The sequence below is a fragment of the Blennius ocellaris genome, assembly GCF_963422515.1.
Source record: "Blennius ocellaris genome assembly, chromosome: 9".
Classification (NCBI taxonomy): Eukaryota; Metazoa; Chordata; class Actinopteri; order Blenniiformes; family Blenniidae; genus Blennius; species Blennius ocellaris.
Window position 1 is genome coordinate 29048971 of NC_137658.1, and position 14384 is coordinate 29063354.

Consider the following 14384-nt stretch of genomic DNA (forward strand, 5'->3'; position numbering starts at 1 on the left):
TTTCGGATGCCCCCCGGACGCCTCCCTATGGAGGTGTTCCGGGCATGTCCCTCCGGTAGGAGGCCTCGGGGCAGACCCAGGACACGCTGGAGGGACTATGTCTCTCTATGGCCTGGGAACACCTTGGGGTGCCACCGGAGGAGCTGGAGGAAGTGTCTGGGGTGAGGGAAGTCTGGGCAACTCTGCTCGGACTGCTGCCTCTGCGACCCGGCCTGGATAAGCGGCAGAAAATGGATGGGATGGATGGTTTCTCTTTGTAATATTAAACTATCATGACATTATGGGGCAAATGTCACTTTATTGTCAAATTATGGGGCAAAAATCTAACCATCATTAATAATGATGTCATATAATATCTTTTTTCAGTAAGAAACTTTAGGAAAAACGTTTCTCTCTCATTGTGCTCCAAACTGTGAAAGTCCCTCCATCTTCTGATCAGGTTAAGAGGAAACAGAAACTGTGTCGACTGGTTTCATCGTCTGATTCTGATTTATCCCCATGAACGAACCAAAAACATGACATAACCTCGGCGCCTGTGGTTCTTCCACCTCCTTGGGGATCAGCCAGATTAAAGGCCAATTCATACTCCATAAGATCAAACCAAAAGTTTAGCAGTGACATATGCTGCCGAACAAAATGACGTCACTTCCACCGACGGGCTCCTTCTGGCCGAACAAATTTGTGTCTGCAGTGCCGACCGTCCTGGCCGAACTTTGTAGGAGCCGCACTGCCGAAACTTCTGCACTGACTTGTGCTGCACCTGCGTGTTCCAGCTCACTAATCACTATCAGTCATATGTAGCTTCTAACATCGCTACTGTCTGAGCATGATGCACCTGAACGCATCACTCAAAGTGGTCAGCCCCTGCAGTTAAAACTGGACAAACATTGCGCTCGTACAAAAACTCTCTTTTATTACTGAAACAGTTCCAAGAAATGCATTTCTGACAGCACAGGAGCCGAGAAATAAACTGTGCAGTTGAAAAGTGAAAACACCGCTTCACAGACGTGTGGCTGCTGTGAGTGGGCGTGGCCTGCAAGTTCAGCAGTGTCTTGCGGTCACCTTGTCTTCATTTCCTCCGCTGGAGCGCATCTTAATGACAATTCTTCTTCAGCTTTGAACATCTGTCTTTCTTCATCCTCTTCCTCTCTCATCAACTCGAAAACTACTCTCTATTACTACTAACTAACTACTCTCGAAAACCGCCATTGTCACACTCTATCACTGTCTCATCGAAATGTTTGACTCGTCAAGATGGGTACATGCCACAAGGGGCGTGGCCTGCGAGTTTGGCAGCGTCTTGTGGAGTATGAACAGACCTGCTGAACAAACGTTTTTTTTCGGCAGCTGGTTGACGTCACTGTCGAACTTTCGTCTTGTTCTTATGGCTTCAAAAAGGGAATATGGCCAAGGCCACGTTTACACGTACCTTGGTATCTAAACAAACCGGTGATATTTCTCTGCGTTTGGGCACATTTACACATAAACGTAGCTACGGCTCAGCACAAACGATGATTCCTGAAAACTCTGCCCACAGTGGAGATCTGGATTGTGTGTGAGGTTGCATCTAAAGGGGGGTAGGTGGATATTTAAGTCACAATTTGTAACGTCCTGTTTTCTTTCCAAGATTCTGATTGGCAATCATGGCTTCATGCTTCTTGCTAAACTGCCCCCTACAGGTTTGGCTGCTCATAGCAGCTCTGAACCAGAGATGGCAAGAAACGAAGTACAAATACTTTATTACTGTACTTAAGTAGATTTTTCAGGTACTTTATTTCTCTGACGGCTTTCTACTTTTACTCTGTTACATTTTCACATAAATATCGGTACTTTCTACTCCTTACATTTTCCAAAAAGGTTCGTTACTTTATATATATAGCTGATATATTTGCTATTTTTTAGCGCAGCGATGCCAATGCAAGTCAGCGGAGGAGAACTGGCTGTGTGTGTGTGTGTGTGTGTGTGTGTGTGTGTGTGTGCGCGCTTGCAAGTGCGTGCGTGTAGTGTGTGTCAGAGCAGGTCTGCTGCTCCGCCCTCACCGGTTTCACCACTAACGTTAGCAGCTGCCTTATTTAAAAGAGGTTTTTGAGGTTATTGGTGCAAAAAACAATTCCTGGCTAATGCAGTGCATCTTGTGCAAACCAAAACTCCGTGAAGTGTTGGCGTTCAAGAACAGTCCGTTGACCTCAGGAAAAAAATCAAGTCGTGAGTGCTCGCTTCTTGTTAGCTAGTTGCACGAGCAGAAGGCTAAGTTAGCTCTCATTATTGGATTCTGTTGAAAGCAGAGGGCTGCACATAAGCTGGTGGTCGGGACTCATGAGTGCTGAAAATATCAAAATGAGTACCATATCCAAGTGTGTTAGAGCTCATTTGAGCACCTAACATTTTATAGCGCAGACATAATTGCTACTCATGTTCCCTGTTCTTGGAGCTACAAACATTGTCTGGGGAAATGGTTGTAGGTAAGTGGTGCGACTGTGAAAATTCAAAAAAGATAAACAGTGCTGTTAACAGCAGTAATGTGATAATGAAACTTATGGGGCTTACACTTTGCATTTTGAGATGTGTTCAAACCTTGAATCTGTTTCAGATGTAAAGCACTATACAAATATAATGTATTATTTTTATTGCTACAAGGTGGAATTCTCTCTTCTATGCTGTTGAGAGGATTGTATGGATCGTGAAGGAACAAGAAGATTGCAGCGGTCTGCAGCACTGTGAGGTTCCAAGGCGGACACCCCGACTCGGGATGTGGTCGGCGGGTGTTGGGAGAGAGGATGTGGCAAGGATGAGAGGGTAGACTGTGTTTGCCAAGAATTACCTTGATTTATTTAAAATGTTCTCTTTACAACCATTCACAAACTCTTTTTACTTTCAGCCTCACAACAGGTCAGCAGACTAAGACTCGTCTACTCTCAGTCTCTCAGTCATCCCAGTCATTGACAGCAGGCCTCTTTAAATAGGCCCAGCCCCACTCTGAATTGAGCCAATCAGGATGTGCTGGGCTGAAACAAACGTCTAAGGGGTGTTTAACGTATCCTAAATTAACCTAACCAAAGAAATATATCAATAAAGTACACCACCATCAGACAAGCATAATTACATACCAAATATATACATTACATTACAGTGATACGTCACCAATCCCCCACTATACATATCTACACCCAAAAATACAAACAGTGCACCCCTACACCCAGTGGACTGTTCCTCCTGCCGTCTACCCACTGAAATACAGCTCCTTCAGCGCCGCTCCACCGAGCAATAGGCTGACGGGCAGGAGCAGGAAGTGCGTGAGGTGAGCTTGTTAACGTGTTGAAGGGCTGTCACTTTCTCACACACTGAAGATTCCCATCTAAGTTTACTTTGCATTACTACCAAACTGTAGAGTTGGCTGGTGTAAGTCAGAGATTCTAAACCACCCCACCCCCATCTTATGATTTTGGGTCTTGCTTTCCCAGTACAGTATACTTCCGGCTCTCGGCGAAGGCGGACGCTGCTCTCTTCTCTCCTCTCCCCCTCATCTTCCCCGCTTGCTGCTCCCGTCCTGTACTGTCTGGTGTCAGATCTAACAAGAGCCTCTCTTCACACCCCCATCCGAATTTAACCGGAACCATGGAATTGATCAGCTGGTCTCTCAATGCGATCGACCAAATTTTTACGACACGAAGATCGGGCAAAGGAGAGCCTGCATGTACCGATGGGACGTTTGCAGCCGGATACATGCTGGATTCCTGGGGTTCCTGGAGATCCCTGGAGTTTCCTGGAGGTCCCTGTGTTTGACCATTCTTTCCATGGAGGATGTGGAGGACCTCTACATATTGGGATTCATGATAGCAGGTATGCTGCTGATTGGGGCTGGCAGCTTTCTGATCTATCGCAAAGTTGAGAAGACGCGGGCCGCCGCATTGGGAAGGCTGCCTATCGTCACTGAGGGACTGTGCCGAGCTTTGAACGCTCAGACTCAGATGATAAACGAACTCAAGAGTACGACTCTTGAACGTTTATGCGAAATTGGATCGATCTTGGAGGATATTGGAACTCGGTTGGGAAGCTAAAATCTTGCCACAATTGGAGCAGCATTGGAGACCAGAGACACTCAAGGTCGAAAGATAAAGCTGAATCGCCTGAACGAAAACAAACCTAATCTACATTTGGACTCCCAGACACCCAGTCGCCAAGGCTGTGTTTTGTCTTCAACTCTCCTGGATGTGAGCGTGGAATGAAGGCTCGACCCCCCCCCCCACGCCCCTGGCCTTCCTCCCCTACTCCCACCCTCCCTCCCCGGACATTTTTGCCCACTGGAATTTTACCAGCACCTTTCACCGTATTCGCTGCGCACCTACCCCAACTACCAGCAGAGGCCGCTGGAAGAGGGCGGCTGCGCACCTGAGGGGCTGTGCGCCTGAAAACACCTCCTCCTAGCGGCGGGCTGCAAAACTACCCTTCACATATCCCAAGTGCTGTCTCGGGAAATATGTTGTAACTTGTCTGTGTTGATGCTAATGGGGTTTTTTTTCTCCCAATTACAGACTGTAATTGGGAGAAAAAAGTAGAGTCTTTAATCTGCCTTTTTTCCCCTCCTCTCCTCTCCTCACGTTGTCCTTCTTGCCCCAAAACTTTCTATGCAATTTCGTTGTACCTGTACCTGTACCTGTACAATGACAATAAAGCTTCTGATTCTGATTCTGATAACAACACGAGACAGTGCTTCTCAGTTGAACGCTTATGCGACTGTTTTACTGTGTTCGGTCGGAAAAGTTACAGAGTTTTAAAAGCAGAGTTCACAAAAGCTTTCAGCGCTGGTCTTTTCCAACATCTGCTCGCTGGAAGCTGCTGTGACAAAAAGCACCAAATCACTGAATTTCATAGTTTTTATTCAGACACCCCTGAGTTCAGCGGACAGTATTCTAGTTTTGTCATCCATATCAGGACTTTTATAGGTGAGACTCACCCCTGATAGCACCTGATGCGTCATCAGTCCATGCTCGTGTTGGGGACTCTCCATTTTCTTCATGTTTATAGTGTATTCTTCTCTGCACACATGTCTGTGTGGTTTCATTACAAGATCAAGCAACAGCGCCCTCCCATGGCCCGGCATACTAACTACATCGCTGTCCCTGTGTCCGCTGCTGCAGTGTAAAAACACTCTTTTTTTTTTTAACGGATTAGGTGTTGTCATGTGAAACGTTGTCGTGTAAACATGGCCTCAGTTTCCTGTGTGTGTGTGTGTGTGTGTGTGTGTGTGTGTGTCTACATGCGATAAACTGCTGCTGCAGTATTGTGTGTCCTGTGCATGCAATTACTCCTTCCCATCGGTTTCAACCCAGATAGAAGAATTATTATAATAAGTGAATTATTTGTAACATCTCAGTGTAGGGATTTACTACCTGATAAGGATCACTATTTATGTTTTGGTTGGCTATCGATAATGATTAATAATCATCAAAGATAGTTATTAATAATGTTGTTGAAATTTAATCTGATGTGTATCAGAACCTCGGAGCTCCACCTGTCTTAACAGGAAATGATAGCCAATTCAGTTCTATCAGTCTCATAAGATATACTAAACAGTTCATCAGGAATTTGAATTAATAGTTAAATTAATTACAATTACCAGAATTAACAGTAAAGCTTGAAGGATTTTGGAGTTCTTAACACAGAAGAGGTCGACATTTCATTCTCCTTTGTGCTCATTAATAAAACAGCAAGTATGATTCCAAAAATTATATTTATTAACAATGAAAACAAATAAAACACAGATTCTAACTACCTATATACAGCTGGGTGTGTGTGTGTGTGTGTGTGTGTGTGGAGAGAAAAGAGAGAGAGAGAGATGGAGGGAGTGTGTGTGTGTGTGTGACGTGTGATGGAACTACAAAACAAGATGGCGGATCACAAGAAACTACATTCCAAATGGAGGTTATCAGAGAACAGGAGGTCTGTCCTGAGTCTCCACCATGTGCTGATAGCAAAAGAACAATAGAAGCTAGCCACAGCATCTGCTTCCTGTGTGTCTCTGCTAAAGGACCATTTCTAGAATGAGTTGATGTGAATGAGACTTGTTTTGTAAAACGTCAGGAGTCGTCAGATGGTGTTCAGTTACTGTGTGATGTTGTCTTTGATGTGATATGTGTAGGATTGTGAGTTAACTAGTTAGTAAAGCAAAGATTAGCATGCAGACCCTGTGTCTGTGGCAGAGCTAACGTTGGTTTACAGGTTGATAACTGCTCCTAATATCATTATCTATAGAACTCAATCACTGTAACAGAATCAACAGATCTTCATAAAGTTAAACAGTTCTATCATAGCATCAGGTTTAACTAATCTCAGGTAAAGCCCAGTTGTTACCACTTCCTTGAAGGAGTTCAGTTGTTGTCCTGCTGGAGGGAAGCTGGTGTCTTCTCCTGTAGTTAGCACCTCCTGCTAACTGTGGTTGCTGGTTCTGCAGGCTGAGAAGAAGAAGATGGAGTTGATGTTTCAGGAGTCCTTCTTTACAGCTCCTGGTTGTTCCTTTTGTCCAGACTGAGGAGCTGGTCGCTCAGGTCTGTGATGGTTTTCCTGCTGGTTGAGGAAAACACAAAGAAGTTTTGTGAGGCGTCGTTTCCCTGGTCCGTCCTGGAGGAACCGGTTGGTTTCCCTGGAGATCAGACTCTGGGTGCTGGTCTCTGGATTAGGGGAAGGTCTGACCCTCGTGGTCAGGTCAGCAGATGAGTTGAGGAGTGGAGGCCCCTGCTTGCAGGCCTCTGGTGTTAGCTGTGTGCTAACACTGGATGAGCTGCTCTCCAGCAACTCACCTCCTTGGAGTTTGCTTTGCAAGAGAGAGAATGGAGGCTGGCTGAAGCCTTTTGTCCACGTGTGACTTCAGAGGTGTCAAAGCCTGAGAGCTTCAACCAATCAGTGACTGGCTGATTGCATGGGGGGAAAGTCTTGAGCAGAAAGGGGGGAGGGAGGTCCTGGAGAATGTCCCCCCCTTCCCCACTCTAGGTGTGAAAGGCCATCACATTCCTGGGTCAGAATTCATGTCATGACTGCGTCTCATGACAAATGAATATTGTCTCTAACCAAAAAATGAACAAACTTTCTGTGGTCCTGTGAGATCCCAACATCCCCCCTGTGTCTTCAGAAGCAGACTCAATGTGATTCTGAGGGCACACATGTTCAGTCCACAGATAAGAAAGTTCATTCATCATTTCATCAGTTCATCAGTTTATTCATGTGGTAACATCTGGACATTTGGTAACCATCTGGGCAATGTTGGTACTATCTATCTCTGCTATGCAAGAGTAGTACAAAACAATCCTTCAGGTTATGGAACAAAGTTCAGATAAACCACAATGACTCTGGCATGATGTTAAATAACTAACTTGTTTCCCCCTAGGTGTTAGTGAGACACAGGGTTGTTAGTTAGAATGGGTTAAGGTGAGAAGGAGGAGAGGTGTCACCTTGATGAGAGCTGCATGGAACTGCATGTATATGACTCTGTGTAAGTCATACTGAGTCCTAACTAGTGTTTCAAACTAGCTATGTGTCTGACAAGGTTGTGCACAAAATATAATCCAGTGTACTTGTTAAGTGGACAGTGATGTTTTGGGTCCAATCAGGAGTTAGGCTTACCAAGTTAATAGCAGGGTGTCTTGCTATTACTGTTTAGGGACGGAGTTTCTGCTGCTGCTGACAACTCAAGTCTGCCTAACTGCAGGAAACAAGGTGGCTACATTGGATTAGCATTAGTGTTGATGTCGGTGCAGGGATGGACTATGAGGAGCCCTGGAGCATCTGTGGTTTGCTCGGGACTCCGGGCGGTAACGCTCCTGGTTGTGGGAGACAGAGAGACGGTCGGAGGCGTTGTCCCTGTCTGAGAAGTCCTGACTGTGCCTGGAACTGTCAGAACTGTCAGAGTGGGCGTCGCTGTCAGACCGGTCACTGTGCACGTCTTGGTTTTGAGACAGAATCTCCCAGTATGGTCTTCTGCAGCTTCTGTTCTGAGCATGACCATCTCTAGGCAGCTGTGGGATGCAGCAGTTACGCTTCTGGGTTCCCTGTTGTCTTGTCACACCCCCTCTCGACCTGTTGTGAGAGGGGTGTGGGGGAGAACATCTGTTTGACACTGTAGGATTGGAACTGGCAGGTTCAGATGGTTTTGCAATGATTTTGGAAGTGACAGCAGTTTCCCAGACTGCTTGTGTGATCTTCCTGAGCTCATGCATGGATGGAATACCTTTAAGTGTCATGAGTGCAACGTGAACACGTATGGAAGGGTGCAGGTTACGCAAGAACATGGATTTGAACTTTGGGTTCTCTTCCAAACCCGGTGCGTTTCTACCCTGAAAGTACGTGTGTCTCAAACGTTGATAAAAATCCCTGGGATTTTCAAGACGTGAATGTTTAATTTGAGATCTCCAACTATACAGTCAGCTTCGTCAATGGCAGAAGAAAATTCCTCCGTCATCGCTTGGCGAAGCTGGGTGTAGTTGTCTTGCACACTGGGAGGTTGTGTTTGGATAAACTTATGGACCGCTCGTGAGCTGGTTTTCTGCAAAAAGAGAATCCTTTCCTTGTTGGTGGCGTGTGGAAGATCAACTAGGTGAGTGTCTAACTCTCTCAAATAATCCTCAATATGTTGATCAGAGTTGTCTGGATCAAATATTGGCATGTCTTCTGCTAAAAATGTCAGCTCTTTAAAGCGAGGGAACTTGGATTTCCTCTCTGATAAAGGCAAGACTAAATTAGCATTTGAAAAGGTATGGCTTGACTCGTGTTGGGATGTGCAGGACCACAGAAAGTTTGTTCATTTTTTGGTTAGAGACAATATTCATTTGTCATGAGACGCAGTCATGACATGAATTCTGACCCAGGAATGTGATTGACCATCACACCCAGTGGGGGTGGAGGGCCTTCTGCAGGACCTTCTTCCCCCCTTTTCTGGTCACAAGACTCTCCCCCCATGCAATCAGCCAGTCACTGATTGGTTGAAGCTCTCAGGCTTTGACACCTCTCACAGTTACACGTGGACAAAAGGCTATCAGCCAGCCTCCATTCTCTCGCGCTTGCAAAGAAAACTCCAAGAAGGTGAGTTGCTCCCAGCAGCTCAGCTCACCCAGCGTTAGCACACAGCTAACACCAGAGGCCTGCAAGCAGGGGCCTCCACTCCTCTCTTGCAACGAAGACTCCGAGGAGACCTTCCCCTGATCCAGAGACCAGCACCGAGAGTCTGATCTCCAGGGAAACCAACCGGTCTCTCCAGGACCGGACCAGGGACCCTCACAGAACTTCTTTGTGTTTTTCCTGAACAAGCAGGAAAACCATCACAGACCTGAGCGACCAGCTCCTCAGTCTGGACAAAAGGAACAACCAGGAGCTGCAAAGAAGGACTCCTGAAACATCAACTCCATCTTCTTCTCCTCAGCCTGCAGAACCAGCAACCACAGTTAGCAGGAGGTGCTAACTACAGGAGAAGACACCAGCTTCCCTCCAGCACGACAACTGAACTCCTTCAAGGAAGTGGGAACAACTGGGCTTTACCTGAGATTAGTTAAACCTGATGCTATGATAGAACTGTTTAACTTTATGAAGATGTGTTGATTCTGTTACAGTGATCGCGTTCTGATGATAATGATATTAGGAGCAGTTATTAACCTGTAAACCAACGTTAGCTCTGCCACAGACACAGGGTCTGCATGCTAATCTTTGCTTTACTAACTAGTTAACTCACAATCCTACACATATCACATCAAAGACAACATCACACAGTAACTGAACACCATCTGACGACTCCTGACGTTTTACAAGACAAATCGCATTCACATCAACTCATTCTAGAAATGGTCCTTTAGCAGAGACACACAGGAAGCAGATGCTACGGCTAGCTTCTATTGTTCTTTTGCTATCAGCACATGGCCGAGCTGTAAAGGACAGACCTCCTGTTCTCTGATAACCTCCATTTGGAATGTAGTTTCTTGTGATCCGCCATCTTGTTTTGTAGTTCCATCACACGTCACACACACACACACACACACACACTCCCTCCAACTCTCTCTCTCTCTCTTTTCTCTCTCTCTCTCTCTCTCTCTCTCTCTCCACACACACATGCACCTACACACACCAAGCTGTATATAGGTAGTTAGAATCTGTGTTTTATTTGTTTTCATTGTAAATAAATATAATTTTTGGAATCATACTTGCTGTTTTGAAATGTCGACCTCTTCTGTGTCAAGAACTCCAAAATCCTTCAACCTTTACTGTTAATTCTGGTAATTGTAGTTAATTTAACTATTAATTCAAATTCCTGATGAACTGTTTAGTATATCTTATGAGACTGATATAACTGAATTGGTTATCATTTCCTGTTAAGACAGGTGGAGCTCCGAGGTTCTGATACACATCAGATTAAATTTCAACATTATTAATAACTATCTTTGATGATTATTAATCATTATCGATAGCCAACCAAAACATAAATAGTGATCCATATGAGGTAGTAAATCCCTACATAATGGCCCCAACATAATGGTGCCACGTGTCCGGGCTACAGAATGGTCCCAACACTCGCATACCTCAGGTCTGGGAGGTGTGTCGGGGGGAGCTGTGAAGCAGCTGACCCTCCTTCTCCTGTTGACCTGGGAGTCCGAAAATGGATGAGAGGGACTTGGATCAGAGAATCTGGAAGATAATTTTACTGTCTCCTCAAAATCTGAGTCGGAAAACTGGGAAGTCAAGTCATTGCTGACTCTGTCTGTTGACAGACAGGTCACAGATGACTGGAGTCCCAAAGACATTGACTCGGTTGGGACAGATTTCACCGTCTGTGGGGATCCCTGCTCCTCTTCCACAGAGGATGAATCTGAAAAACCAGAGTCACATTGGCTGGAAGATCTGACTGGGGTTAGATTCTCTGATCTAAGCCTGAACAGTTCTTCTCTTTGTGAGCAGAGTTCTGACTCTGCTGCATGTAGATCTTTTAAGTAGTGTAATGCTTTCCTACTCGCCGTTCCAGCTTCATGGAGGAGAGAAGCATTTTGCACTTTTAAAAGTTCTACTTCCTTTTCTAAGTCTGCTTTAATTTTACAGGCGAGGGTGGTTTGTCTATGAAAGATTAGAAGCAAACATCTCAACAATGAACCATGGGATGCAGTCTGTGCATTACCAGAACCACTAATTAGAGAGATTATCTCTTCATTGCATTCAACCAGACTCAATCTGCCAATGAGTTCCGTGAAACCAGGTTTCAAGCTTTTTGCAATTGAAGCGATCAACTCGTCCAAATTATTGATTTCCATTGTTTCAAAAGGGATGCTGATGATGAGGCTAAGATTAAGTTATTGTTTGAAAACTTAAATGTGTGTTTATGGAGTTGTCTAGCAGACACCATAAAATGTTCCTGTGGTTAGCCTGATCAAAGGATTGTTCTTCTCTGTGATGTGAGGGGGACTCCCTGTGGAGAGAGAGCTTCACACACACAGATAAGATCAGGTAGGAATTTACGATTGTAAATGCGTACCAGGGTGAACACATACACTAACTAAAATGCATGGCAGTATCAGTTAGGAAAAGTTTTAAATTTAACTCGAGCTGGAATTTGTGAAATAACAGCGAGGTAAAAACTTCACAGTGCTTTTGGTCACTGTGGCTAAAATGCTCTTATGCTGATATGCGTTGGCAGTATCAGCTGATTCTCACTTACTCTTGAAGTATCACACGGCCGGTGGCACTGATGTGATAAGTTTAAGGACAATGGAATCACCAACTTTGCTTCTAGTTGCATTGAATGGGTGTCATTCGAATGCTAATGTTTCACTGCAGGGCAGTAACTTGGAGACATCAGCTGGAGCAGCAACTCCAGTGTAACTCAAAGGACTTATTTACTCACACACTGTCTCTCAATTTTGATTCAGTTGTGAATAAAATAATTTTCACCACATCCTACTTTTGTAAGTACGGCTGGATGTCTACTGCGGTAGCAGGAAGACAATGGTGGATGTGAACGCTTTGGGAGATTTCACACCGGAATCAGAGAGTTTTTGGTTTGTACCAAAGTGTACGCTGATATTAATATTGCACAAATATGAATGAAAGTCGACTTTGCTATGTCCTCGGGCGGGGCGCCATTATGTAGCCTCACACGGGGCACCATTTTGTAGGGATTTATTACCTCATATGGATCACTATTTATGTTATGGTTGGCTATCGAGTGGAGTTCTTGTCAGTGGTGAACTCAGAGATGGATGCCAAGTGGCGCTGCTGGTGAGCAGACCACGGCTCCGTCACCTTGGATATAGCAAAGGTCAGCGGTTTATGATCCACATAAGCTGTGAACGAGCGGCCCTCCAGAAGGAAACGGAAATGATGGGTCGCAAGGTACAGCGCCAACAATTCACCATCAAAAACACTATACTTGCCCCGGTCTCCCCCTGCCTCACGTCCGCTCTGGGCCTCAGCTCCCAGGGCCACGAACTTTCAATACGCGGCTCGGTACCGGAGACACAACTGACTGGTACACGCCCCCACCTGTCTTCCTCACTCACCACACCACAACATGGACCTGCTGGCAAGAGCGCCCCCTACTGCTCTCTCCATCACCCCTCCACCACTCAAAACACATCCACGACCCCGCCTCTGCAATTCCTGCCATCACCACAATCGGTCACAACATGCCCACACACAACATCAACCTCAGCCACGTCCTCCACCTCCCCTCAGCTCCACCACTCACTAAATACAAACATACACAAATCATCAACATGGCTCTTTATAATGTTCGAGCTCTCGCCAGCAAAACTTTTATTATAAATGATCTTATTTTAGGCAATAAACTTGACTGCCTGTTTTTAACAGAAACTTGGCTCGGCACTGATGCTCCAGCTGTTCTCACAGAGGCTCCCCACAAAATTTTTACTTTCAATTTCAAAAAACTACCAGCAGCCTTCAGCTGGTCCGGAATTCTGCAGCACAAGTGCTGACGAAGACCAGAAGACGGGACATTACATCTATTTTAGAATCACTGCATTGGCTCCTTGTATGCTTCAGGATGGATTTTAAGATTTTAGTATTAGTTTATAAATGTCTTAATGGTCTTGGGCCTTCTTATCTTTCTGACCTGATTTTCGTGGCCCCTGAGGTCCTCTGGCACCGCCTGTTACAGGTTCCTAGTGCCAGGACCAGGACCTATGGTGAGGCCAGGTTCTGTCACTATGGCCCATGTTTGTGTTACAGCCTGCCCGAGGGCCTCAGGGCCACAGAGACTCTCAGTGTTTTCAAAAACAGGCTCAAAACCCACTTTTTTAATTTAGCTTGTCTCCTATTGATTTTACTCCAGTGTCTCCTCACGGGGGCGCTCTTCATCAGGAGTTGAGTCTGGTCTGCCTGTGGGAGGCGTCGTCCTGGCGATCATTCTGGCCTCGGCGGTGGAGCTCAGCCTGTGGTTCACTGACCGTGGTGGGGGCTCCTGACCGTCTGGGTGGGGACGGCCCCTGTGACGGGGCCCCCCATAGCTGTCGGCTGTGGCTCCTCTTTATGTGAACGGCCCCTTAGGGTGGTGCTTTCTCTCCTGGATCATCAGTGCCTGGCCATTCTTACATCATTCTTATATCAGTTTTTATATTCTGTTACGGGCAGTTAGGGATGGTGTGTGGGTGGGTGTGTATGTGTGTGTAGGTGTATGTGTGTGTGTGGTTTGGTGTGGGTGTCTGCGTGCGCGGGTTTATATTTTATTTATATTTTTTCTCTTTATGTGAAGCACTTTGTATTGCATGTATGTACGTAAAGTGCTCTATAAAGTTTGATTTTATTTGATATTTTATTACATTTTTAACATTTGGAGCTATTTTTTTTCCTCTTTTGTCCTCTTGAATATTTGAGTCTCTTTAGCTGTTTACAGCTTCAGTGCATTTCCTCATGGTTAGTGCTGTTTTATCCACACTAGAATTATATTTCTTATATATAGTTTTTATATTTGTCTTTTATTCTGTTCTGGTTTTTTCATTTTTTAATATTATTCCTTTTCGTGTTATTTTCTTCTTATTTTCTTTCTCCTTTTTTGATAATCATTTTCCATTATTTAATTTTTTTCCACTTTTCCCCATTTTTATTTTCCTGAAAAAAAGCTGTGCGAGCAATTTTATTCATTTTAGTTTTACCTTTTTTTCCCCCCCTTTATTTTCTTGTGTTTGAATATTTTGGGCTATTTGACCCTTTTCCTTTTCATCTTATTCTGCTTGTTTAGCTCGATCACCCTATTTATCTGACAATCAGTATGCTATACAAGTATCATAAAAATTGAATTTTTTTAATATAGAATATTCTGGATGCTTCATGGAGCCGCTGCTGAAGAGCCGCATGGGGCTCCAGGTTTCAGACCTCTGTCCTCTACTGAAGATCGGAAGATA

General features: G+C 45.0%; 1 protein-coding gene across 1 annotated transcript in view; it reads right to left on the reverse strand.

Annotated features, from left to right (window-relative positions):
* Positions 1-14384, reverse strand: part of glrbb (glycine receptor, beta b) — a 92604-nt gene that overhangs the window by 17410 nt on the left and 60810 nt on the right. The gene's annotated exons all lie outside the window — the stretch shown is intronic.